The sequence below is a fragment of the Lagopus leucura genome, unplaced genomic scaffold (genome assembly GCF_019238085.1).
Source record: "Lagopus leucura isolate 7727_CA_CO unplaced genomic scaffold, USGS_WTPT01 Super-Scaffold_100012, whole genome shotgun sequence".
Classification (NCBI taxonomy): domain Eukaryota; kingdom Metazoa; phylum Chordata; class Aves; order Galliformes; family Phasianidae; genus Lagopus; species Lagopus leucura.
In genome coordinates, this window is record NW_024962267.1 from 19876327 (window position 1) to 19903662 (window position 27336).

The 27336-nt window shown below is 43.2% G+C and overlaps 1 long non-coding RNA gene across 1 annotated transcript in view; it reads left to right on the top strand.

Moving 5' to 3' along the window:
- Window positions 1–27336, top strand: part of LOC122181664 — a 76080-nt gene that overhangs the window by 674 nt on the left and 48070 nt on the right. The window contains exon 2 of the long non-coding RNA XR_006179538.1: window positions 4660–4772. This is a non-coding gene — a long non-coding RNA (uncharacterized LOC122181664). The remainder of the gene's footprint in view (window positions 1–4659; window positions 4773–27336) is intronic.

Genomic DNA, 27336 nt, shown 5'->3' on the forward strand with positions numbered 1-27336 from the left:
GCCCACTAGGTGTCAGGATTAAACAAACGCAAGGCTGATGCAGTGGAGAAAGAAATTCTTCTGATTCTTAGCATTTTTAAAAAAATTCCTGACTTCTACCCTGCTGCGCCATAAAATAATTGTGGGGAAGAAGAAATAACTTGTGGGGATAGACCTGTTTGTTTGAAGGCTGGAGAGAACAGGGGAAGAGAAAGGAGACATGCAAAAGAGTCATGGCCTACCCAGAGTGCTTGCATTATATGAGCTTATATTCTGCTCCAGGCACAAAGTTAATTTTACTTTTTAATGCTGAAGTCAGTAGCCTGTTCTCTTTCCTCCATGATAAACTGCTGCTTTTTGATGAAATGGTCATTTGTCACATTATCCATCCGTGAGTTGCCTTGGACTAAGGCTGTAAGATGCCTTTGGTGGGAGCAGGATGCTGGTTGTAGAAAGGGAGTGACTGTAGAGCTGCAATTTCTAGAGGCTCAGGTTTGATAAAGGGCTGTGGGACCTGGAGATTTTCTGGGCCATTTGATGGAGTTTTCTGCAGCTGATTCTAATGGATTCATGGGTCAGGGAGTACTTAGACACAGCCTCTCCACAGCCTTCAAGTACTGCTTGTTTTTCAGACCTTCATGCTGAAACCAGATGCAGCTGCATGTACCCACCTTGACCACCAACATGTGGTTCTAGGGATTCATCTGGATGTTCATTGCAGAGTATGTCAGGAGGAGGTGAAACTGGAACCAACAGGGAGAAAGTTGGAAACTGGGATGTTCTGTTGGCTTCCAGAGTCTGGAGAGGTTCATGGCATTAGCTGGCTACAAGATCTGGGGCTGCAGCAAAAGGCAACCTGAAAAACTGAGTCTGGCAGGATCCCAGGGACCACAAACAGTGATTAATGACAATTTTAAAAGGATCTTGTGTGTTTTCTTGAGAGTGAATCTTTTTGTAGGCAGTTGGGTAGGTGCTGCTGCTGGCTGAGCCTCCAGATCTGGAATAAATACTGAAGAGAAAGAAACAGCCTCCAAAAGTGAAGGCTATTAATTTAAATGGGGAAAAAAAAAAGTGAAACAAAAAAACAGAAACCAGCCCGTAATCTCATTAAAAATAGGTGCTGAGCAAAGGTGATCAGAAATATTTAATCCTGGAAATTAAAGCATCCAGCCTTGCGTCCACACTGAGCATACTGACTGAAATGATCTAGGAAGTACATTTGGCACATGGCAACATCATGAAGTCTTGCCAGTGTTGTTTTTGCAGAGAAAATTTTGGATGCATCAGGAAAGCAGAAGCCTGATGTGGAGTTCCCAAAAGCCTTCTGACAGGCCTTTGTGGAGAGAATGCCAGAGGAGTGACATAGGCGTGATCTAATGAAGCATCATGGCTCAAAAACAGGCATGTTTCTGATGAAACAAAATTACGAAGTGAGTGGATGGCACCTGACAAGTGCAGCTGGGGCAGAGTTGGTGGTTGTAGATAACCTCTGGGAATGCAGTGGATGGCTGTTGGGTGCCTCCACAAGCATCGTGTTTGTTTACAAAAGGGCTACGCCTGTGGGCAGCAAAAGCCTCAACACCAACCATGAAGGATGTTGAAACTAGATGAGTTTTGAGGTCCTTTCTAACTTAAGCCATTCTGTGACTCCACGTTTTCCTTGTGTGTCTTAAAGGTTTCTAATTTTCCTTGGTATTTGTATATTGAAGGTGGTTTTGTTCAAAAGTGAGACGTTGTCAGGTATTTTGTGAAATATGGAGGAGAAAAGAAAATGGAAAAATCTCTGGTGTGGTCACTGATGCAGGGGCTACAAAGGAATATCTTACACTGTTCCTGCTTAGCACAATGGCCTTAAAGAGTATTTTGAGGGGAAGAAACACTGAATTTATGAAATGTTAGAACTGATAACAAGAGCTTTTGATTTGATTGGTTTTCCAAGCTAGTTTAAAAATGGTATTTTATGAACTGTAACCCTTTTATCTTGTTGGAAGGAAATGAAACGAACGCTTTTCCATCAAACTGTTTCACCATCTCGAGTTCCCTAAATTTTAAAAGGTGTACCAGCCCTGATGGTGGATGGCCAAAGCAATGCCATTCTCTTTCTGTCATTGGAGCAAGGCAGCAATCATTTTTCAACATGTGAGCATAACCAGAGCACTTTGAGCTAGGCTAGGGGACAGTATCTGTTGAACCCTACGTAGCCAATAAAGTAGAAAGATGGGAGCATTGCCAGGGCTTGTATGGCAAGGGCACAACTGACCTCACAGAGGTGTGTGAGCATATATAAGAGATTCTTCTTGGATGCTGTCCACCTGTAGTTCAAAGAGTGTCACAGATTTAGTTCTTTCGCTACAAGAGAGTGGAAAAGGGCCTTAGCTTTCTGCTTCAGAATCCTTAAGAATCTCCTTAAGAATAACTGTTCATTGTGACTGTGTCATAGTAAAAGGACTTTCTCATTGCTATCTCTGATTTTACAACAGGCAGCGTTCTGACTCTTCTGAATTTCTTGTCCTTCTCTGGCTGCAACAACTCTCCTAGAAGTTGCCAGTGATCTTGTTTCCCTAAAAATCCCATCTTGGGGATAGCCTAGTATATACCGAGAATATTGCACGGTCCCACTGTGAACAAAAGCAGAGATACTCAGTGTGGTGCTCCTGCCTGCCATTGGCTGACATTTGCAGTGCTGGCTCTGCTGGAGAGCAGCTTGGAGCAGGAGACTGGAGTTCCACTGGGACGCACTGGTGGGCTGCAGCCTGCCATGCTTTGAATGCGAATGCTGCCAGTGATTCAGGAAGCTCCATCTGTTTTGTATTTGCACCCATGCTTGGTTTATGCAGCATGGCTCAGGGCTTCAGAGGCCGCTCTGCCCAAAAGCGTGGCTTGTGAACTCCTGGAGGAACTGCAAGACTTGGATCTGGATCTTAAATCCCTGGAATTTAAATCTCTTTTCCAAGGATAATTGATGCATCAAGGAATCAGTGCGTCAGGAATATTGGGTCTTTTGGCCTGCCTGGTGCTTTCTGGAACCTCGAGGTTCAGATCCTGTTCTGCTTTGATGCCAAGGCATAGAATCACAGAGTGGAAAGATGTGTTCTGAATGGCTGAGTTCTAGCGTGGGCCAACGCTCCACCAGTTTCCCTTACGTGAATCCCACCCATATAATGTAACCCCACGACATGGTGTTGCATGAAAATTCTGCTTCATGCAGCAAACAAATGCTTTGCAGTTATTAGAGAGCCATACTTACTCGCCAGCAGGGATTGCTGCCCAGTTGGCACCTACTTGTTCTTTTGAGCTCACTTTTAGAATAGAATTGAGCAAGTCAGTCACCATCTGGTTCCAAGACACTAAGTTTTGTGGAAAAAAAAAAAATAAAAGAAATCCTGGCTCCCCTCCTTTCCCCCCCCTCGTCCTGCTCTTCACTGATTCACAGCCAGTTCAAATGTGCAAGTGAAATGCAAGCTGAACACACAAAAGGCAGGGAGACGAGGCAGTTCTGAAACTAGGTTAGAGATGAAATGAGCCTGATATTTGGCAGTTGTAGGCAAGGTTGGATTACCCTGGGGAAAGGGCTTGAAATGATTAATGGAATGGTGTTATTAGCCTATCATGGGATTGCATTACTGTTTCAATTCTGAAGACAGAAATTGAGAGGAGCTGTGTGGGTGTGAATGATGTGCTGTGGAAGAGAGAGCACAAGAACAGTGCTTCCCAGAAGGCAAGTACATCCCTTATGGCAACCTCATGTTTGCTTTGTTGCACCCGGTGGGGTCTAAAATATGCCCTTCTCTACTACTTCATTAGTGATTCATCATTTAGTATTGGGTAAATCCATTTGCACAGCTCTTCTTTCTCATTCTAGGTGGCTCGGAAAGCAAAGAAGGCATTTCATTTTACGGACTGATATTTGCTCTTAGCTTTGTTGCCATCCAGAGAACACCTGAACAGAGCAGATCTTTTATTTTTTAATCGGGTCTGCTGGTCTTCCTACTGCCTTCTGGAACCTCAGGGTTCAGATCTTGTTCTGCTTTTTTTTTTTTTTCTGGCAGATTCTTATTTCAATAAAGCAGAATGTTGGTGTAAGTTGTTCAAATAGCAGCTAATGCTGTTAAGTGGTGTTGTGATCCAGTAAGAGATTGATCTTTGCTTATAACTGCTGTCAACCTCTTGGAGAGGGAAGCTTGGAGAGCAGCTTGCAAGAACTCTTGGTGTCTGCTGTTAGATTAATAGATTGGGGCTTGGAATGACTTAACTGTGCTTTTAAGGGTTTTCGTTTTGTTTTGTTTTTGTTTTTCACAGTTAAATATGCAAATACAGCACTGCTGATTAAGTCCAAATGTTTACAATACTCTTCAAACTCTTGTTCAGCAGGAGTTAGTTTGAAGAACCAGTTTCTTTGTTCCCATCAAATGACTTCCATATTTTCAGAACTAGAGACTCATGCATGAGATTTCTGGGGCTCCTGTGCCCTAACAAGTGCTTGCCTCCTGTTGCACAACCCTATAGCTTGAATTACATCATGAAGATGCAGTCTCCCAGAAGTTGCAGCTGATGGGAGCAGCTGGAGGCTGAGTATGCGTGCTCATGTACGTGTATATGGTCATAGATATAAAGGTGGCTGCCTTTAGAAAATTTGCTTTTCCATTTTTGCTCTGAAGTTCTTCATCTGTTGTCAATTAGGAGGATGATGGACCTTCTGCAGAGCACTGGCAGCACCATTCCGATTAGACAACTGAGATGGCCTTTGCACTTGAAGTTCTGTTGGAGAGATACAGCTCATTTTTCAATGTAAGGTTTGTCTTGCCTTCTTTGTACTCCAATGATAGCATGAACAAAGTTGGTTATTTCAAAGTCCTCTGTCAGGTATGTTAATGACTGTCACCCCTCACCCCCCCCCCCAAAAAAAAAAACCACAGCAAAACAAAACAGTGCTATTTCCAGGATTGTTTCCAGATGCAAAGATGTTAACATTTTCTTTGATGATCTATATTACATCTCCTTCTAATCAAGATCCCAATGATCTTTTGATTAGGAGAAAAGGATATACAGAAGTATTACTTGAGCTGGAAAAGAGCTATTTCTTTTGTTAAGTGGAGCTCCTTCAAATAAAACACCTTTTGATGGCATGGGATGCCAGTCACAAGGAGACACCTCCTACCCCAACAGGAGAGAGAAGAGTAATGGAGAACAGCTTCAGAGCTGCCTGCTCAGTGTAGGAGGACAGCTATGGCCATCCTTGCCTTCTAACAGCATAAGAACCCTGTGTAACCCTGGTGTTTACCCATGGGAAACAGCTGTACTTGCATTCATGGCACAGAAAGAAAGTAGTGAAATTTGCGTTTGCTTTAGAGATAAACTTCTGGAGCAGAAAAAATGCATTTGTTTCCAGCCTTCCATTGGATAGGGTCTTTTCTGTATTGAATAATGTGGAGTCCAGTACATTAAATTCAATATTTATCTTGGGCTTTTGGTTTTTAGCAATAGGCCGCAGACAGAGGAGCTCTCTGATGGAAGGAGCTGGTGGCTCAAAGCCTTCCTGTGAAGGGCAAACTCTTGTAGCACAGGTAATAAGCTAAGCCAGGGAAAAGGGCTACTGAGTGAGCCCTGTGGTCTGCACCCACCTCTCCTGACCCAAGAGATGATTCCCAGTCTACAGGAGTCCTATGGCATGAATGAGGTCTGAAAGGCCTTAGTGCTGCCTTTTTGTCTCCCACCAAGCTGTGTTAAACTACAAATTCCCACAGCTGGAGGAGAGAAGATAACAGCAAGAGAAATTACCTCTAATTCTTAAACTGAGTGAGATCTTTACCTGCTTCCAGAGGTCCTGCTCTCCTAAGCACTTCCCAGCTACAGAGAGCAGTGAGTCTGTACTTGAAAGGAAGACTGCAGAATGGGCAGCCAGCTGGGCTGACTTCATGCACACAGCCTGCCCAAGGCTGCTATTCATGCTGTCCAGACAGATCTTCTCCTGTCTGCTGTCAGCAGTGCTGTGAGTTCCAGAGCCTGCCTGTGGCACTGACAACAGATGTCTCTAGCAGTTCAAAAGCTTACACGATGCTCTGAGTTTCCCTCTCTGTGGTGTAAGCGGAAGCACAGGAAGATGCTGCTAAAAATATGTGATAAATCTTCTTCTCTGTGTTTTAATACGTTGCCTAAAAAAATCCACTTGGCAGCTTCTCAGCAGTGGAAGAAACCCCAGCAGCCTTAATACCAGATAGGACAGCACAGAAAGGCAGAGGCACAGCTAGAGCCGAGCTGTCACTTTAAGCAGGGATCTGACACGAGCTGGGTCCTCCCTCACAGACTGCTCACAGCAGTGTTCCCTAATGCTTTTTTGGTAAGATTACAAATCCTTTGCCTGCAATTTTTAATCTAGGGTTTAAGATTTCTAGCGCTCATTCCTGTAGGGTAGTGAAAATCTCACTGGTATTCTCTTCTCTGATGCTTAAATATAGGCAGTGAACTGAAGGTCTCCCATAAAATAGTTTTTTAATTATAATGGAAAGCACTGTGTTTGGTGACCTGACTTGTAGCCCAGCCAGGTCCAGTGGTGTGTTCAAGCCAGAATCAAGCCAATGCTACAGCCAGCTGAGATTCAGCTCTGCTTCCCACTTGCTTCCTACAGTGAAGCCTCTACAGAGTGACAGATTGCTGTCACGTCTGAAAGAAGCAGCAGGAAAGTCAGAAGCAAGTTTGGGTTGGTGTTAAAGCGGAGCTCCTGCAATGCATATTGTTCCTATGCAAAATAATGATCTTACAGTGCAACTGGTTCTGAAGAAGCAGTAGCAAAATCATGGTTGTGGACCATGAATTGACATTGCCCAATGCTTTTTGGGGATGCATATGTGTAAGCATGCAGCTCCCACTGGCACTTAGAGTAGCATACATGAGGTGGCAAGTTTGTCCTGCTTGCCAGGTTATCACCATAAAGATAGATAGTGCAGCTACAAAAAGCAAGTTTTTGAAAGCAGCATTTCTTTTTTTCTTTAAGAAAAAAATCTAATGTCTCAGGCAGGTTTTACGACTTCACTCATGCAAAGGATTCCTAGCAAATCAAAGATGATGACAAGATTGAGCCCTGCAGAATCTAAGTTCCCACAATTACTGCTGCAAAGAAAGCTTCCAAAATGCTGTCCAAGTGGATTTTATTGCCTTGGCTGACAAGTGACAGGCAGCAAACTGACTCAATTCCAGAGTTAGTCAGGTTTGAACTCTGGAACTTTTTTTTTATTTTCACTTCCTGGGAAAATGGCATTCAGTCATGTAACTCAAAATGAGTGACAAAAGTGGTTTGCTTTAAGAAAGCTGAAGTGGAACTGGGCCTGTAAATGTAATGGGGTGTTTGACAGTCGCTCTTCAACCCCATTTTCCAAACTGGAGTAATAATGAGTATTACAGCTCATTAGAGCTCAGCCTGACTCATGCTTGAGAGTCCACCAAAGCTGGGATGGTATTGGCTTTATCCATAGCAATCAGCATTTCTACTGCTGCAACAGCATTACTGACTCGCATGCATAAATCCCAGCAATTCTTAGTTTATATAGAGGGAGACAAGTTCAGTTTTGCAGAAGTAAATTGCAGTTGGGTGGTGCTTTTGTCACATAATAGGTGTGTTGCTCCTGGTGCTCAGGGCAGCATGTACAGCTCTCAGCAGAGGCAAAGCCACAGGTTCCTAGTTCCAGGAGAACAGCAAACTCTTTCTCTCCTTCCAGAGCTGCAGAAAGGCCACACAACAGCCATTTGTGATGGTTTTATCAGCAGGTGACTGAAAAGAAAGAGCAATGACTCAGATTGTGTGGGTTTGCTTGAATTGTTAAGGATGCAAAAGATTTGCAGTACATGACTTAAAAAAACAAAAATTATCTTCAGGCAGAAAAATCAGAAGGTTGCAGAAGACAGGCCATACACTTGGTAGATCAAGTGATCATTTTGCATCAGGTCCAGCTGTGTCCCAGCTATTAGCTAAAGTTACAGCAGTTACAGCAGCCACTATCACCCGCTCCTAAGAGTTGGAGACATGAGCACTATTTGAATTGACTGTTCATCCAACAGAGAATTTGGAGAAAATTAACTGCAGATGGAAATTTCTAGGGACTCCTTAATCCCTCTGCTGGGAAATGGAGACCAGAAGACTAGGTTCAAGTTGAAGGGTCTGCTCCTGCCAAAAGCACGTTGGTGCCACTTCTTTATTCACTGCTTTATTCCAAGGGCAAGGTATATGTTCCCCAGAAGGACTACTGATCTGTTCTTCTGATCTTACTGAGGGATCTGCTATTTTGGTGTGCAGAATGCTTGAACCTGACTAGCGAGGCTGGCTGTACTAGGTTAGATCCGAGACCTATCCATTTCTGTACATCTTTTGTGACAGAAAGCTGGCAATGCATACAGCATGGGACATTCCTATGCTGTGGTCCCTCTGACTTGGCCTTGGTAGTTTTCCTTGCATAGTGTGTTCAGTTACAGAATCATAGGAAAAGACCTCTAAGATCATCTAGTCCAACCTACCACCAGTGTTGCCCACTAAACCACGTCCCTAAGTGCTACATCATTAATCAGTTTCTGCAGTATATCCAACATCTCTCACCACACAGTCAAGGCCAGCCCCTCCTGCTGAAAGCTAGGAACACCTTACTACTCCTGCCTACACAGCAAACTCTTTCTCAAGTTGCAGCCTGGTGAGATAAATACTGGAGAAAGCGACTTCTGAGAATGGCCCTAGTTGGCAAGGCAGCAGTAAATGCCACCATTCACACTGTTAGAGGAATTAGAGGAATATTCCTATTGTTCGTGCTTGAAGAAGGATAGCAGGAAGAGAGGTTTTTTTCTCTCCACTAATGGCTCAAGCAATTAGCAAGATTTCCACTTTCATTGAGGGAATGATCACTTTTCCGTTCTGCTGAATTTCAGAATATAGCTTATCAGGGAGAGCAATACCAGAAGGAAGGTCAACAAAGTTCTTTACTCCAGAGTGCCAACTGAAATACTTTGATGTTCCAGAGCCATGGAGCTTTTGTTCAGTGAGCCGTCCAGCTCAACTTGGTGTGATGTGGCATGGGGTATTTAACAGAGATTGGCCCAGGCTTTTCTCTTTTGGAACAAGATCTCAGCTGGCTGAGCTGAAGCAGCAGCTCCTATAGCTGAGGCCCATAAACAGCTGTTACTGCTGTAGTATCTGCCAAGAGAGAAGGGAAGTGTGAGGACCATGGACTTGAGTTTGTTGCAGATATACTACCCTGGCTGAGCAAAAAAGCATCCTATTTTTATCAGCACAGAGAACATTCCTGCCCACCTCACAGGAAAATCGACCCTGCTACAGATTTCTTTTGCTGCTTTCCATTCCTGGGTGAGGCAAGAAAACAGAACTTCTGCAATGCCTTCGGGTTAAGTGCTAAAATCATGAATGCAGTTATGCAAATGTTGAAGTAACACGTACTCAAAGTGACAGCCTATTAAGCTGTTTTAATTCTCCGTGTTGTAAAGGATTTAGTAAACATGACAATGCAAAACCAGAATGAATAGGTGGTCAAAAAGTCTTAGGGATTCCCAAGGCATTCTGGAACAGATATGGGATATATTGACTGGAAAAGGTTACTGTTTAGCATGGTATTTCTTCATGCAATATGGTGATTTTTGCAGACAATTACGCTCTGCTAGAAGAATAAATTTCAGTGAACAGTTGATAAAATTCATAATTAATGAACTTGGCTACCACAGTTCTTACACTGTTCAAAAAGAAGACAGCATTTCACACTTGTTTTTCTAAATACTAACGAGTTTGCCATTAATAGAATAAAATGGCATTTAGACATATATTGCCTAGGGGGAAGCACACTCTTCAGCTTTTTAGTGTCTGTACCAGTCTGTTTTCAGAGATAAGTCAAATTTGGCCTTCTGGGCAAGAAGAAGTAGGAAGACTAACAACAACTTCCTCCTCTATTCTAGTTTATCCAGAATGTAATTTCGAGAGCAAGACAAACTTATGCCAGGTGAATACCCACAGCAAAAAATGAGTGGAACTCTCTGTGTGAAACAGCTGTCTCCTCTGAGATCAGTAGTCTGTATGCCTCCCATGACTGTTCTCCTGGAGAAAATAGACCTTTGCTGTGGTTTGTCTGGAGATAAGCCCTGTCCCATTCAGGTAGCAATGTGGGTGTTGGTTTGCAAGCTTCAGAAAGGCTCTGACTTTCCCGTGTAATGGCAGAGAGGAGTTTTGAAAAATGTTCCACCGTAAAAGCTTTGGTGGCTTTGTACCCACAGAAATACCTGGCTGGTGACGACAAGAAGGAAAAGCAGTAAGGAGAAGAACAGGGCACCTACTATCAGTGAAAGATCATCACCTCTCCTCTTTCTGCTGTGGTGATGAGGGGAGAGCAGCAAATATTGTCAGCCTGGACTTCAGCTAAGGCCTTTGTAACTGTCCACTGTAAGATCCTTACAGACAAGCTGTTGATGTAGTGTCACTGTGTTCAAGAAATGATTTGGATGTTTGGATGAGGTACTAACGGACATGATTTAGGGGGGAAATATGGACTGGGTGATCTTGGAGGTCTTTTCCAACTTTGGTGATTCTATGATGGGTTGAAAATTGGCTGAACAACTGAGCACAGAAGGTGGTGGTCAGTAGCGCAAAACACCACCTGAGGGCAAGAAACTAGCAGTGTGTGCACATCAGTGTAGCTTGGTTCAACTCTTTGCACTGTGCTTTCTGAAAAGAGGCCCATGCAGCGTCCTGCAAAAGGTGAGCTCAAACATTGGTGCAAAGCTCCTCGTCCAAAGAGAGCTTGCTGTCTCACCGAGTACAAGTTTGAGTTTCTCTTGTTTGGCTAACACCAGGAAAATGGAATGGGATGGAATAATGGAATGGCACATGGAATAATGTATGAGCTTTAAAATGGCAACAATAAAGACTTGGGCTATAGCTTGACAGCATGGATAGAGCTTTGTGAGATTGCACTGAGGTCAGACAGATTACATGCAAGGTTGTAGAGTGAGACTAAAGGGAACTGAGTCAAAGCCACTAAGTTGACCAGCACAAAATTAATTTCTGTAAGACTTTACCTCCTGTCTACCACCCTAGGGTTAGAGACAAGCCCTGTCAACGGCTGCCTACCCTTCACAAGACATCTGCAAGGTAAAGCACCGTGCCCTCTTTCTCACTGTGTAGAAGCAGCATCATGTGGGGGCCAGTGGGAGAAGGGGAGGCTGCATTCATGGAAGGAGTGTTGGAATATTGGCAGAAAAAGGAGCTCTTGCAAACCCATATTTCTGGCTAGGCTTCCTAGGCTTCCAAGGAAAATACTGAGCTTTATCAAATTTATAGTTTGCAGAAGAACTCATGCATCAAGCAAGCCACTCTTACAGACAGCATTTTGGAATAGGTTTGTTTTCTTGCTGGCAGGTTCAGTGATCCAAGTAGGTGTGTTTGGAGGATAAGCAGTGGAGCCAGTAATTTGCTGCAGGGAACTTCTACCTGGCTGAACAGTCACTTGGAGTACTACAGTGCTGTCCAGTTTTTGCCTCTCTTGATTTCTCAGGCTAGCATTAATGGATTCAGTGCTTACTGAAAACCACAGAAGGCTATAAATTAGCTCTGGCTGCTCAGGAATCCAGGAGAATGTTAATGAAACAATCAAAGCTGAGAAAAGGTGACCTGGGAAAGTTTAATTAGTGAAAATGAAGGAAATTTCAGAAGCCAGCTCAAGTAGGGTAAAGAATCGTAATGTGATTAGATGCTCACATCTGTCAAGCCAGAGCAGGGTTTTTAATCTTCAAGCCAGCCTTCAGATTAGCTATGCCTTGGCAGGGATATCATAATTTATTATTTTTCATCTAATTGAGTGAGATGGTTGCCTAAAGTTTGGCAAGTATATATCACCCAGGGACCTATCAGGGAGATCAGAGCATTTTCCTTGCCTTCAGATCTTAGGGTCTGCGTCTCAGAGGAAATAAACCTGTCTAAGGAGGCTCAATTTTTTCTAATAAAAATTACTTCACTTCTTCCCCACTGTATCTGCTGTACTTGTCTATCTTGCTCCCTGTTGTGCTGAAAGAAGATGGCTATGCAGTTTTGCACAGCAGCATGTAGGAGCCAAATAAACTCAGGTGCTGGGTCATGCCCTGTGTAGATGCACGTGCTACCAATCTCAGGAAGACCTGGTTGTGCTCACTGAGGTGCTGTAACTTCCATTTACTGAGCTGTGAGACCAGGCCAGGACTAGTAAGAGGAAAGAGAAACAAAGGAGCTGCCTCATAGGTGGGGGCATCTAATGCACCTGGTTACCTCCCTCAGATCTACATATGTTGGCATAAGGTTTAATATTCCTCTAGTATCCTGATCCTCTTACAGCCTAATGCAGTTTGCAAGGCATAAAGGAAAAAAAAGCAGGATTCAAAGGAAAAAGAATGACTCATGGACCATTTCAAGTAATTGAAAGATTCAGATATGTAGAGCTCTATCAAGAGGTTGGAAGGAGTAATACGACACTGTCAAATTTGTTTTAGAGCTGGAGTTTGAGCAGCCTCATATAAAATTACAACCTATGAATTAAGCCCCAAAAAGATAACACTAACTAGGTCAAGTCCACATCTCAACTTCCAAAAAACTTCAGCTTCATTCAGCTTTTTTTTAGGCTTATATTTAATTCCACTGCCTCAGGGAAGGAAATATTATTTCATTTTTTAAAAAGCCTTTTTTTTTTTTTCCAGTTTGTCTTTAAATTCTTTTCCCTGTCACTCTCTTTCTCTCTCTTTTATTTTTAATGCAGAGAGCTTTTATCTTTGAAAAGAAAAAACTATTTGCCCAGCACTGCCTGTATTAAGAGTCTGGTAGAGAAGATGCTTTGCTGGACAGCCACTATCATATCTGAAAAGTCATGGCAGTCTGCTCGTTGAATAGCAGAGTGGCACTGAACACATTGCTAAGCCAACAACAGTAGAAGGTTCCTCACTCCTAGGCCAAGACTTACTTGTGGCAGCTTTCTTTACCATATATGTAGCATTACCCTTGATCTTACATTTCTGACACAGGCCTATGAAATGTATTGGCTAGTTGTACAGCTTCTCTGGTTCTCAGAGCAATGAGTGCCTGCCTTATTTTCAATACTATTCTAGCTTACACAAGCAAAGCTTGTGAGATTATGGAGGTGTTGGTTTGGTTTGGTATACATGATCTGCTAACCACAGACCATGTATATTCATATACATTAGTTTCTCATCACACAGGCTTATGCCCAGAGATGTAGAAACAACAGCATTGTCTTGCAACTGTTTTGTTCATCTTCATGTAATGAGCACATCCTATCTAGTGCAAATTCTGAGGTTAGGGCTTTGAAGAGCACTAGCTGTAATTGGATAGATGATCAGATTAGCTTCTGAGGCTCAAACTGGTTGACAGTGGACAGAGCTGAAGCAAGTCATGAGCAGAAGTTTCCATCCTACCCTCCCTCAGTGACTGTGTGGCTATGCATGATGCTATAAACCCAGACCATTGCAGGATTCTGATGACTGTACACTGCAGTGGAGCAGTGGGCAGTGCCAGTCATCTAGACTGCTCGTATCCTCTGATGGTCCCAATTTTCCCACATAAATGGTTTAAACCATTCACTGCCCATTGAATTCACACTTAGGTTTGATGCCCAGCTAGAAGAGCATGAAGCACATTTGTGTTGTATGACTGAAAATAGCAGAGCCACAGTCCTTATGGCCATATGCAAGTTGCCTATTGCACAATGTATTGTGGGGTTTCTGTTTTCAGACACTTGCATCTGCCAAACAGCAAGAGCCCTTTGTCCTTTGTCTGTTGCTGGTCTGCCAGAAGCCTGCTCCTGTCCAGGGCTTTTTGTGCTTTCCTGCTGCAGTTCTGCAAGGCATTGCAGGTGTAACAGCCAGTGGCCACCTGGCAGTGAGAAATTTGTACATTGTCTTTTTGGGCTGTTTCTTGGACTCCTTGCACTCAATTGCCCATTAGTAAACAAGGAAATGAGGTGTTTCTGCAGGGTGCCAGGTGTCACAGCTCCAAGACACACAGCTGATTAGGTGATACTGCACATCTACTGGAATTTCACCCTGGATTGACTGATCCTCCTCCTCCTCCCCTGCTGCCCTGAGATTTTCCTTAAGCAAACAGCTGAATTTGAATAGTTTTCTCCTTTACGAGGCTGCTACAGCCTTGCAGAAAATAGACACTTCTGTTCCACAGGCCTCCATTGGCCATGTATCCATCTTCTGCATACTGCTGCAGTGAGCTGGAAAGGACAGATACAGATTGTTCTGTGCCTCTCCTCATTATTTCTTTGCATTTGCCAGGAAAGATTAATTTCCTCCCGTCTCTTATGGATCTCTGTTTGCTCTCTATTTTGGTAATTCCAGACTCTAAACTTTTCTTTTTTAAGCGGTAATGCTGCAGAAAACAAAAACAAAAGACACAAACACACAAGACTTAGGAAAATGGGATGTATTTCTGTCCTGCTTCTAACCATATTACTTATAACTGGCTGCACTAAAACACTGACTTAAAATACCTCTTTATTTTTACTGTTTCCAGAGATTGCAATTTGAGACAGGCTCTAAATTTATCCGATTGCTCTACCTTGCCTTAAACTTGATCTCTTTGCATCAGGGTTTGTTTCAGCTTGCTGATCAGTGCAATGAGGCCTGAACCTTTCCCTCTCAAAACATTCTCATCTTGTTCCATGATGCAGTGACAGAGCACATTGCTCATTGGGAGTCCAGGCACAGCCCCTGTCCTTTCCTGAAGCTGCTGGCAAGTGCAGGCATAGGCTGCACTTCCTTACCACCTTTCCATTCTGATTTTGCTTTCCCCGGTGACATGCATTCTCTTGCTGCAACCAAGAAAGCACATTTACTTTTGAAGTTTCAGCTAAGCTGGCAGCAGAGTAACAGCTTTTCAGCTCTCACTTGATGTAATTATAGAAATAACTAACTGCTCTCCCTTTCTAGGCCCAGGAATATTTGCACTTCCTATGACCTTTCAGTAGAATTTGTGTTGTAAGTAGTTGTAGCCACACATTGTTTGCCTCTGGCCTGAAGGCAACAGTGAGCTTTTTATTGTTCTGGAGTGATAGCTACAAAGGAAAAATGAAACCTCTGAAGTACAAGTCCCAGTTAATCCCCTGTCTCAGCACAAAGGCATTGCAGAGTTTTTCTTCTGCAGCGAAAGTGAGAACTAGGGAGACCTCATGGGTACAAGGAAGCTGCAGAAAGCCCAGGGTGTGAACAGGGGAGTTGGGATGTACGTGAGGCAGGAAGGAAAAAGCAGTGCCTGTTTCTGCTCCCTCTGACCTGGGGCAGTAACAGAGGAGCTCATCATGGTAGTGCTGGCTGTGGTTGGTACTAACAGAAGGAAAAGTGGAGGCTGGGTGTGCAGTCAGGGAAATACCTGAGGCAGGGACTTGCTTTGGCCAGTAGCTGAAATTTTTAGCAGGTTTGGTCATAGCATTAGTGAATGGAGTGAAAAACCACGTGGTTGGGGATGAAAGAAAGATGTAAAGTGTGGCTTGCTAGCAGGAAGATAGTTTCAAGTTTAAAGATAAATGTTGAAGCAGTGGGAGGATCTAGCAGTCTAGAAGCAGTGGGGAATCTGGCAGTCAATGAAGAGGTTGCAGCCAGATCTTTCAATCCCCAGAGGCTGACAGGGAAACTTCCCAGTATGTTCTGCTTTCCAGGCAACTTGGGAAACTGCAGGAAAGAGGGAAAATTAGAGTGGAAAGGAAGTTCTTAGAAAAGGGCACAAAAAGCTCCCTTCCCCCTTAGTGATGGAGCTGTGGCCTCTGGCTGCCCCAGTTTGCTGCCTCTCAAACGGAATGCTGCTCATCTCTCGGGTTGTAGCAACACCACTGAAGGAGCAGCTGGCTTCTCCACATTCCATGCTCCCTTACTGCTGCCCCTCTCTGATCTGCTCCACCAACGTGGTGTAAGGGAAGAAAACCATCATTTCCCCCTTCCAGACCTCTCTGCTGGAGCTGTTCAGTGTGGACTACCTCCACTTAATGAAACAGGAGGCAAGTGGCCTTTTTGACTGCGTTTTCCAGCAGATTTCTGGGATTTTTCTTTCTCATCCCTCCCAAGGCTTCCTACATGGACAATAACCCTTCCAACATGCAGATAGCAGCTTCCTATGGAGAGCAGCAGGCATGTGCAGAAGGCTGTATTTTACTTTATTCATGGAACATATGTATATGTCATTTGCAGGGTGTTACTCTCAGTATTATATTAAAAATAACCTCAGTGTTAGAGTTTTGATTTTCATCATTTTCTAGCCTGATTTCAGAGTCATTTTTATAGTGTTTCACAGCATAAAACTGTAGTTGAGAGAGCTAGTCTGGCTTTCTATGAAACGTATAAAATCAGACTCTGTGTTTCAAGTTGATCATTAAAATCACAAATAGACTTGACTGATTCTCAAACTGCTGGAGTAGGCACTGGACAGTCACATCCTGGGTTGAGTTGGTGCCTAAAGCACACCTAGTCTGCAATGAACGGTAATGCTGCTACTCAGGTCATAAGTGGCAAAATCTGTCAGCAGAACATCAAACTGCTGAAAGTAGGCAAAAATGTTAGGAAAAAAAATATGTATTTTTAAAGGTTCTTGTTTTTCTTCCACTGTTTTATGTGACAGCCTTCTGCCCAGAGTGCTGCAACACTTGGAAGGGCTGCACATCACGACTGCCAGCCTATAGGGGGTAAAAATGAAATGGGAGGGAGAACAGAAAGAAAAATGAGCTTTTTGAAGCCCTTCATGGTGGCAATCAACTGGATTCCAGTTCATGGTCAACGGCTCAATGGCTCAATGGCTCAACTGGCAGCTTGGCATCTAGCTGGCGAGCATTGAGACCCCATGGTAACAGGGTCTTGTGTGTCATGGAATCATAGAATCATTTCAGTTAAAAGGGACCTTTAAAGGTCATCAAGTCCTGATATCAGGGTGCTTGAAGGCCCCCAGCAGGTTGGAAGCCTGTGATTGCAATGCCTCTTGTAGGTGGATGAAGAACGCTTCTTGCCAGGTGCCCTGGCACCCTGGTTAGCTGGGGCAATGCTATCTGGATTCCCAGAGCCAACAAGGCACCCAGGTGCTGTCTTTGTGGCTATCATGTCAAAGAATATATAAATTCTAGCATCAACTTTACCGTGGAGTTATTAATGAAAATTATCACACTCATTTAGTAGCTGCCATCACTTAGTAGATTAACCTTTATCATGCAGCTTTGCCATGCCAGCAAAATAATTACTTTTATTAGAAGCTGCCCTTGATCTAAAGCCATGGGGGAAGCAATTAAATTTAACAAAAAGCAAAAGCCGTGACTTCTAAATGAAGATGGATGGCTTTTGTTATCTGTTTCATAAATTTTATTGTGTACAAGTATTAGAAAATAGTCATCTCGTGTGTGTTTGGCTTTTTAACATGATATTAGACTTTTCCACTCTAGGGCTCAGTTGAATGTCAGCAGTGCTTGCTCAGGGACTCAGCTCAGAAATAAAGCTTAGTATCACTTAAGCTTATCACAGATGTCTTGCATGGGGCTTGGAACTTGAGCTGCCATTTGCTTCTCAAACCTTTGACACTTGTGCTCAGCATGAAGCTGAACACTTGTGGTTTCTTGGATCGCCCGATCTGTTTCTATGTCCAGCTGATTAGGTGGTGTTTTACTTTAAACCAAGATGCACTTTTCCTAATTAAGGTTATATAAGTGAAAGGGTTAGTCAGCGGATATTGTATGAACTTGTATGATGACTGCATGTTGGTTTGCAAGCAGTTCACAAACAGCAGGTACCAAGCAGATATCAAATGTGTATCTATTCTCAAATTGCTGCAGAGTCGGAGCTCTTGAGGAGAAAATCCATCCCAGTTCTATTGTGTGTGCTTGGGAAGATTGACATGAATATGGATTGGCACTGTGACTGCTGAGATCACTGCTGTGAGCAACAAAAGGTTTTTTTTTAGTCAGATACACGTATCTGCTGGGGAATCATTTCTTCTGTAATGGAGATCCATGGTTGTTGGAGTCTTTGTGGACTTGCATGGTGTGATGGATCGCACAAAAACGTACATCAGGCTGCCAAACCAATTTAAACTCAGGCTGTAATGGTGGTACAAGGACAGCAGAGCGCTGCAGTGACTCCAGGCTGATTCCTACAACCCAAGCACTGCACTGAGGTAGCTGGCATGCAAAAGTGCACACGCAGCCTTTGCATAAACAAATTGCCCTGTGTGATCTGTCAGCACAAGTTTGGGAACATCAGTCCTCAAAGAGCACTGTTCCTTGGAGTGTGTACCAGACAATTAGCTTCAGGTTCTCCTAAGACAGGTAAGGGTGTCCAATTGACTGTGACACTGCTGGAGGGGGAACAGGACAGAGCTTTGTATTACTTTGTTTTCATCTCTGCCACAGAACACAGAGTGTTTGCTGTCCTTATTTTTGATCCGGTGGTGTCATTCTTCGTGGGGAGGTTGATTGAAATGGCAAGGATGCTCCTTTACTTGTGGAGTCAGTTGTTTCAAATCAGAGAGCACTTCAGGCTGCTTTTGTAGCTATCTTTTGTGGAAAAGGTGATAAACAAGTTTCTGAGCAGCTCCGCAAAGCAGCCATAGCGCGGCAGTGAGCAGCTGGCTGCACATATGCAAGGACTCTTAGGGCTCAGCTCTGCTTCAGAGCTTGCATTTCCCTTTAAAACAGACTTCTCAAAAGCAAGAGAAAAACGTGTTTAGCATCGAAGGGGCTGGAGGTAGGATGCAGCCTGTCTGCAAGTTCTTGGCACCTAGGAAAGACTTGGAAGTGTTGTGTAATGTGGAGAAATAATGGCCTTTACCATGCTTATGTTGATAAAGATATTTTTACTAACTGGGGCAATATATTGACGTAAGAATATTATAATTTATGTATACAGTGAAAATTAATCTGGATTAATTTAGAAACTAAATATGAGTAAAGTCACTTGTTTGGAATCAGAGTGGCTTTTTATTTGATTTAGCTTAATGGGCTTACAGAGTTAAGTGGCTGTTCTCAGAGAGATGTTCATGCCAATAGTGTCTGTGGAAGCACGCTCTGAATGAATGCTCCACTCTCTGTCCTTGCTGTTGATGAGCCCTTTGGACTCGACCGTGAACAGAACAGTTTGTTTTAACAATGTTATACCATGTAGGTAAAGGGAAGTGACCTCTGGGCTTGCTCTCACCTAGAACGCTGTAAGTGGTGACCACTGTGGGTGACAGCATCCACTGCATCAGGTGATGGGAGTGCAGGAGTTGCTCTCAGCCCTGCGATGCACTGAGGTCATCTCCTCTATGCCTTCAGTTTAAAGAGTGGGGGAAAAGACTGGCTCAGTCTGAATGGTGTGAGGAAAAGGGCAAGAGAATCCCTTGTTTGCTTCCCCTCTGCTGAGAGAACAAGAGACAAACAGCAATGCTGGAAGCTGGCAGATACCCCTGATCAAACGAACTTCTGCATTGTATAACCAGCCCCTGGGATTTATCATTGTAAGACTCTGACAAGCCAGGGCTTCAAGATTCCCAAGAGGATTATGTGCATAAACAGCAATAATATCCCTTGGAATAAATATTAAAGTGAACTGGGGATTTGAGAGGGATATAAGCATTCATGTCTGAGGCACTGCACCTTCAGCTACTCGTGCTTAAGCAGCCAGATGGGAATTCTTCTCCCAGAGACACCAGCCTCTTCAAACACAGGGGCTGCAGAAAGCTGTGGCTGCTGGAGGGGCTGGGACCACATGGCTGGTATCTCTGAGCCCAGATGGCACTGTCTGTGCATCAGCACATCTAGTGCTGGATCTTACCCCAAAGAGCCATTCCTAGCCTGAAGGGATGGATGGCCCTTCAGGTCGTGGTCTGTTGCAATCTTGAAGGGGAAAAGAAACAAATCTGATCAGCACCCAATATAAGGACTGAAACACCTCTGTAGAAAGTATCACAGACCCTGAACAAGGGAACCCATGTAAACAGGACTCTATGAATGAAAGAACTGAAAGGTCAGATCTCAAGGTTGCACTCAAGCTGGATCCCTTTGAGATCCAACCAATTGTAACTCAAAGAACAAAAAAAGCCCACAAGATAGAATGGTGCGGGTAGCCTCCCACCCTACATTACATGTAATTCCTATACAGGGCAGCTGAACTTATGGATATGGTGCAGTGGTTTAGACAAAAACCAAGAGAAAGCGTACCAGCATGGCTGCTCTGGTTATGGGATATGGGGGCAGAAAGTGTTGTAGTAAATGGACCAGAAATTTTAAAACTGGCATCCATTGCCACTCACCCTGCCCTTAGGCAAATATTATACACAACAGTCCAACATAATGAGGAAATTCATTCATTAATTCAACAGCTGATGGCCACATGTTGAATAAAAACGATAGAACTTTAAACACAATTTTATGGTCATCTACAGAAGACTTACAAAAATGTACTGGAGAATTAGGTATGAAAGTGGCAATCTATGAGGATGCCTTTGAAAGTCTAGATCTGATAAAATTTTCAGTGGGAATGAGAGACTTCATCCTGCAACAAGATCCACCACACCAGTATGGTACTTTGTTATCTGTCCATACTGAACTTCCTAGTGGCCTTGGAGGCCATAATACAACAGGGGGATCTGGGGGAGACAGGGTGCCTATGGGCCAGGTGCAATGTCTGAATAGTGGTGGACAGACAGGTCAGAGGTCCATCCATGACCACGACCTCGGAGACCAGCCCCTGAAGTAATCCTACCTGGACCTGCTAGGGTCTCAAGATAGTAAATGTTCTATGACCTGATTAGGGCAGGAGTTCAATTTAAAACTATTGACAGACAGCCTAATCAGTTTTTTATATTACCATTATAGAGACAATTGACAAACAAACATTTCAGCTGTCCCCTAAAATGGATTCCACAAGAAACGTGGAATTTCATAGTCCCATCAAAAAAGTTTAAACTCCTCAAGTGGCCAGGGCAGCCGTGGCCAAGCCATCAAAGGAAAAAGACTCGGGGATTGGCAATCCAATGGCTTGATGGGAGGGCCAAAATCCCCTGGGACAGGGGCTCTAGAGGGGACCTGTGTTGAAATGACAACTCATAGGTCTGAAAGAATATTCAATGGGTTATGGCACTAGTGGATAATAGATCAGAAACATCAGCAGGTTGTGGCAACCCAAATAAATTTCCAGGCACTAAGGCAATGATCAGTTTGCATTCACATGGGAGGCCAGGCAGTGGACTTCTCAAGTCCTTCCTCAGAGGTATAAGCAGTTGCCTAACTTTTGTCTTAAACTGGTGGCGTATGACCTGGCAAATTGGAACAAACTGTCTACCACCAAAATGTTCCACTATATTGATGATCTGATGTTAACATCTGACTCCACGGAGACTAATAAGAGAAGGCAGTAACCTCACTAATTGCCCATTTACAAAGGATGGGCTAGGAACCCATGGAAAGTACAAGGACTGGGGCTATCAGTCAGATAGGTTTCTAGGTGCTGTCTGGTCGAGTAAGACCAAGGTCTTAGCTAGTGCTGTCATAGATAAAGTCCAAGCATTCCCAGTCCCCATAACACCAAAAAAGTTGCAAGAGTTTTGGAGTGTATTAGGATACTGGTGATCCTTTATACCCCACTTAGTGCAACTGTTAAAACCTCTATGTTGACTAACAAGAGAAGGCCAAGTATAAGACGGGGAAGAAGGAAACAAGAGGCTTTCCAAAGCAAAAATAGCCATTAAACAGGCCAGCTGCTGGATATATTCAGTCCAACCCTTCCAGCTGAATTAGATATCTATGCAACTCATCTCCATTAAGAGAAAAATTGCATAAGATACTTGGACCAGTAAATGTATCACAGTGAGAAACCTGAGGACATGATGGTCACTCATCTGAAGAAGAGTCCCATACAGGAAGGGAAATATCCTGTTCCAGAAGACACCTGGTATATAGATGGATCCACCAGAGGGACCCCAAGCAGGGGGCAGCTGTCATATACCATCCCTCAACTGAAACATTGTGGTTTGAAGAGGAGAATGGAGTGGATGGTTATAACTCAAGAGCCGGGTGAAAACACACTGAACATCTGCACAGGTAGTTGGGCAGTCTGCTGAGGGCTCACACTGTGGGTAGCACAGTGGGCCACTCAGGATTGGACAGTCCACCTATCTGGGCAAAGATATGTTGGTTGATATATGGAATGTGGCAGATTCTTTCTGGGCTGAGATCATATGCCTGTTGGGCTGTTACTGGTCATGGGAGGAGGTGAGTCTATTTTTCTTCTTTGTTATATGCTATTGCTCTGTAGTGGTTGTATCCCATTAGAAAGCACTGCCATTGCCTTCTTTTGCCATACACGGATGAATGACTGTGATTAAGACTGTGGACACAGCATGTCTTTGTAGGAAAATACCTGCTAAGCTCTCCATGAGTTGACATCTTTAGTATTGTTACTGAAATACAATTTAAAGCAATCTGGAGTGGGAGAGATAAGAGTGCTTTAAACAAGCTTATATATGAAACAATCAAGCTCATAGACAACCTGCATAATACAAATTGGGTAGTCAAGTACATGTGTGATAAATCTTTCTCTGCGAGTCATTAAAATAATAGACCTCCTTCATGTCATCTCCTTTTTATGCGAAGGAACAATATACAGTCTTTCTGGAGATGAGCAATGAAGCCCTGGGCATGCAGTTGAATTAACAGTGTATTGGGGAAGAACTAAAGTGAAAAATATCTATGTTGTAGTTTCTTTCTCTGCTTCTTGGGAGCTGAGCAAATAACCTTTTGCTTGTGCTTAAGTCTGTCCTAGTATGATGTGGACAATATGATGGTACACACTGGAAATGGCTGCATGTGAGACAAGTTATTTTAGGATGAGCATTGAGCACTATTTTCTGAAATGTGGGATCTTTTGAGATTGTGTGGGTTTTTTTGTTCTTCTCTTCTCTTCTCTTCTCTTCTCTTCTCTTCTCTTCTCTTCTCTTGTTTCTTTTCTTTTTTCAGCAAACTATGTGCTCTGTGCACTCCAAACCTCATCAGTCTTACATATAACTTCATTGAGACAATAATATTTTTGGAGAGTGTGTACGAAGGACTCTCTCTAATGTTGTCTATATGTGAAATGACTTAAAACTTTTTTAGCTTGATTTTGGTGGTCAACTTATTGGTTGTCTACTTATTCTCTTGTTTCAGAAGCTGGGACAGTTGTTCTGTTTGTTCAGAGTCTGTTTTTCTAGATCCTAGATAGGAGTTTATCTGAACATGCTGCTGTCTAGCAATTTGAGTCTTTAACATTATTTTTTCATTCACTATTTGGATTATTAATTACCTGCAAAACTTTGTTTTGATTAGCATAGCACAGCTTAACCCCACATAATTTTCTAGATATATGTCATCCAATAACTGATTCCCTATTGGTAATTAAATGTTGAGACCCGTTGATTGACTATTAAGTTTAATCCATAGCTCATGTTATTAGTATTTTAGCACAAAAGTAACTCATATGGTGATACCCAGCTCTGCACCACTCTTTCAAGATCTTGAATGTTTAGCACAGCATGAGCTCTCTGAACTAAATTTATAATTAGAAACTAGTAGAAATTGAGTTATCCTAATGAACCTACTGTAATTAATGTCATTGCTACCCTTTAAATGCTTTTAATTGGGTTTCGTCCTCTACAGTGTGGCATCCAGGATCGATACTGAGAGTCTGTAGAACAGTGAACTGGAGACTGGGTAAAAAGTGTAAGGTATCCTTAAGTTACCTTGAGACTACTTTCGGTCAAAGATTTTTTCAAGAGTCAAACTGAGCAGTCTGGGGGTTCTTTAAAAAAGGAACTTCAATATTATCAGATCTTAGTAGTTGGCATTTGACCTTAGAATGGAAAGGTTGTCAGCATAACTTCAATGCTTCCTTAAGCTTGGTTTTCTAAGCAAATGAGATACATAATTAAGTTGTCCCTTCTCCTTATACTTCAATAGCTTTCAAACTCAAATTGAGTTGAAATTTACTAGAAAAGTTATTTTCTCTGACATGAATCTTGTGAATACAGGCTTCTGTGTGGAGGATAAAAAGCTCATCAAGTATCTCTACAGGAGGGCACTGTGGTGTGGGCTCACCACTGACATCTACTTTCCTGCCAAAAAGCTCACTTTTTTGGGGACAGGAATGAATGAATGGCTGGGAGATGGGGCTCGGACAAAAAGCATTACTGGATCTTAGATATGCCTCAGTGCTGGGGGGCATTCCTTGTGGGCTTTCTTGAAATGCCTTCTGGGGTGCAAGAGCTGGGAGTGTTTGTGTGGCTCCAGAATTAGGCAGAAAATCAATGACTGTTCAGACAGTGAAAAAGGTATTTATCACATTAGCTATTTGCAGTGATGTCGGCCACAAGGATGCAGAAAGCAATTCCTCTCTTCATTATTCTTAGCAGCGTTATTTTTGGTATGCCATTGTGAAGATTCTTTAGGCTCTTGTGAACTCTGCTGGATACTGAATTATCTGAGTCCCTCTATTGTCAATCAATATAAATCAGGAATGAAATAACTGATTGCATCAAATCCCTCCTTGCTTTTCTTTTGCCTCATGAAGACCACGTCTTACCACTGGTATTTCACCCCAAACTTCTCAAACCAGTCTCTTCTTGACTATGTTCAGTCTGAAACTTCCCCCGTCGACCATGCAAGTCATTACTTTGGCTTTTGCTTTGTCTGTGCATTAAAAGATCAGTGTGATTGCTTGCGTGGAAGAACAGGATTTCATTTCAGTTGTCTTTTCATATTTCCTGCCCAGATGATGGTCTCAGTCAGCATGGCTCTGCAGGGAACTCAGCTTTGGAGGCACTTTGGGTAAATTCTTTAAGATAAGACTTACAGTCCTGGGAAAGCTTTGGAAATGTCAGGATGAATCACACAGACTGCTCTCCTGGTAAGAATTTATTTCACATTTTATAGGAGAGGAGCTCAACAGCCATCCTGTCAGACACTCGTCATTCAAGAGCAGGCAGCACGCATGCTGGAGATAACAGCCCTTCAGCCCTCCGTGTCTCACAAAGATAATGCCATTTCAGGATACCCCCCTTCCCAAACAGGTTATGAGCTCTGATTTCTGTATCCTAATCATGCAAATTCCTCCCAGAGGGTTTCAGTGATATCAGCTAGGTCAAATTTTTGTTCTGTAAATGAGCAATTCCCATTTCTCTTGTTTGTTATCCAGGCTTCTCACATTGGTGGAGAAGAAATTTACAGGATTTTTGTCTCCTCCCTCAGTGACTTAATTAATATTATTCTTGACATCTTGGCTTCAATGTACAAAATGAAGAGTCATCTGTTGTCTCTTCTTTTTCCCCTTTGCTCTTTGTTTCTCCCCATTTAAAGGCTTCCTTCCCTGTGCAACTTGACAGTTTACCAGAGGAGTGGAGGTGCAGCTGTTTTGGCCAGACTTGCTTCTCAGTGTCCACAAACTCAATTTCATGCCCACAGGTCTTTGTAACAGCAGTTACCAGCTGGCTGCTAGAACTTCCCTATTGATTTTTCGTAACACCTCCCACTGATTTCAGGGTTTCCAACTGCTTTGATGGGAATTCACCCAGATTTTGGTGTGTGCTTGATCAGAATTAAAAAGTATTTTTATTTTGATGTTTTGTGACCTGGTGATTGAGTTTTTTATATGTCAGCTGGTTTCTGACCCATGTGAACTACTGCTTTTAAAGGTTCCTCTAGAGAAATTCTCTCTCTTTAAATACATACAGGTAGCCAAAGCAGCCTTGATCTCATGCACTACTGAATTGTGATTAGAAACTAGGGCAAGCACAGAAATAGGATCTCTTGCTTTAGCCAGTCAGCACTGAACCTGACTGGAGGCTATCTTGCTTTGAGTGCTGTGCAGGTGTAAGTGCAGAGATGAGTAACCTCCACTGACTGATGCTTGAAGGACATTCTCAGCACCCCACTGTGGCTATGATATGGTGATGGACAGCAAGATGAGGATAACGTGGTCTTGCAGCTGGTTTCCATTTCAGCTGATAGCATGACTAGGGCTCTTGTGGGGAAGAACAGATTTAAGGGAAGGAGGTAGCATTTGTGAATCCAAGGTGAAACTGCCCAAAATAGCTGCTTTTGATGCATCTGGCTACAGACTTGCCTGGACACTGTCTGGAAAAGAGAAACTAAGGCTGAGGTTGTTCAGTCTGGAGAAGAGTAGGCTTGGGGAGATCTCATCTTTTGGTAGTGAAGGGGGCTTTGTAAGAAAGGTGGGGAGAGACTTTTTATTAGGACCTGCAGTGATAGGACAAGGGATCATGGTTTAAACTGAAAGAGAGGAGGTTTCTGTTAGACATTAGGAAGAAATTCTTTACTCAGAGGGCTGTGAGGCCTCTGGCACTGCTGACCAGAGCTGTGGGTGCCCCATCCCTAATAGCGCTCAAAGCAAGGCTGGATGGGGCTTGGGGCAGTCTGGTCTAGTGGGTTGCAGTCCTGTCCTTCACAAGGGGGTTGGACTACATGACCTTTAAAGTGCCTTCTAACCCAAACCATTCTACAATTCTATGATTCTATAAAACAGTGATGTCCTGGGACTCATGAGCCAGAGCAGTCAGAAGGGAGAAAGCATCACAGGATTCATATTAGACAACCAGGTTTTGCAGTTTTGTTTTGAAAGGAATGCTTATCAGGAGAGAGGGATTGGTTTTGCTACCTATTCTGGGTCAGCTGCACTGGAAGACTTGTAGGATTCAGTTATCTTCTGTAGAAAAGTGACTGGAATGGGCATTTGGGTGTTACGGAAGTCCTATGGACTGAAAATCTCCCAAATGTCTGTCTTGCTCCCCAACAATGTATGATCTGTCTTGTGTCCTCCACTTCAGTGAGGAGAGCTGTTCTTTTGTGTCAAAAAACCCCAACTCAGTACTGCTGTTCTGCCTCCCCAAAACACAAAGTGAGGATTCTCTATGTGCTGCTCTGTGTCTGGATGTCTGCTCAGGAGGCTTCCCATTGTGTTCCTGCCCTTTAAAGTAGCCTCCATGTGTAAGAGATGAAGCCCTTGAAGAGAATGGATTGGCTCCTTTGCTGTAGAAACAGAAATACTTCCTAGCATTAAAGACTGTGGCTTTCTTGCAAGAGGGTGTATAATTTTCATTCCTATAATGCAATTCAGCCAAAGTAGTGTCAGGCAATCCAACTCAAAAGTGAAAAAGTTTATTTTCCCCCTCTCTGGCTTTGATGGATGTTGTATATTAGTTGCAAGCTAATACAAGGCTTGTCAGGCACCCTGAGGTCTCAACATCTGGGTGTAAATTTCAAACAGAAGTTTCTAGCCAATAAATATAAACCTCTCCTGAAGTGATTTCTTCTGAGCTACAAACACAAATTT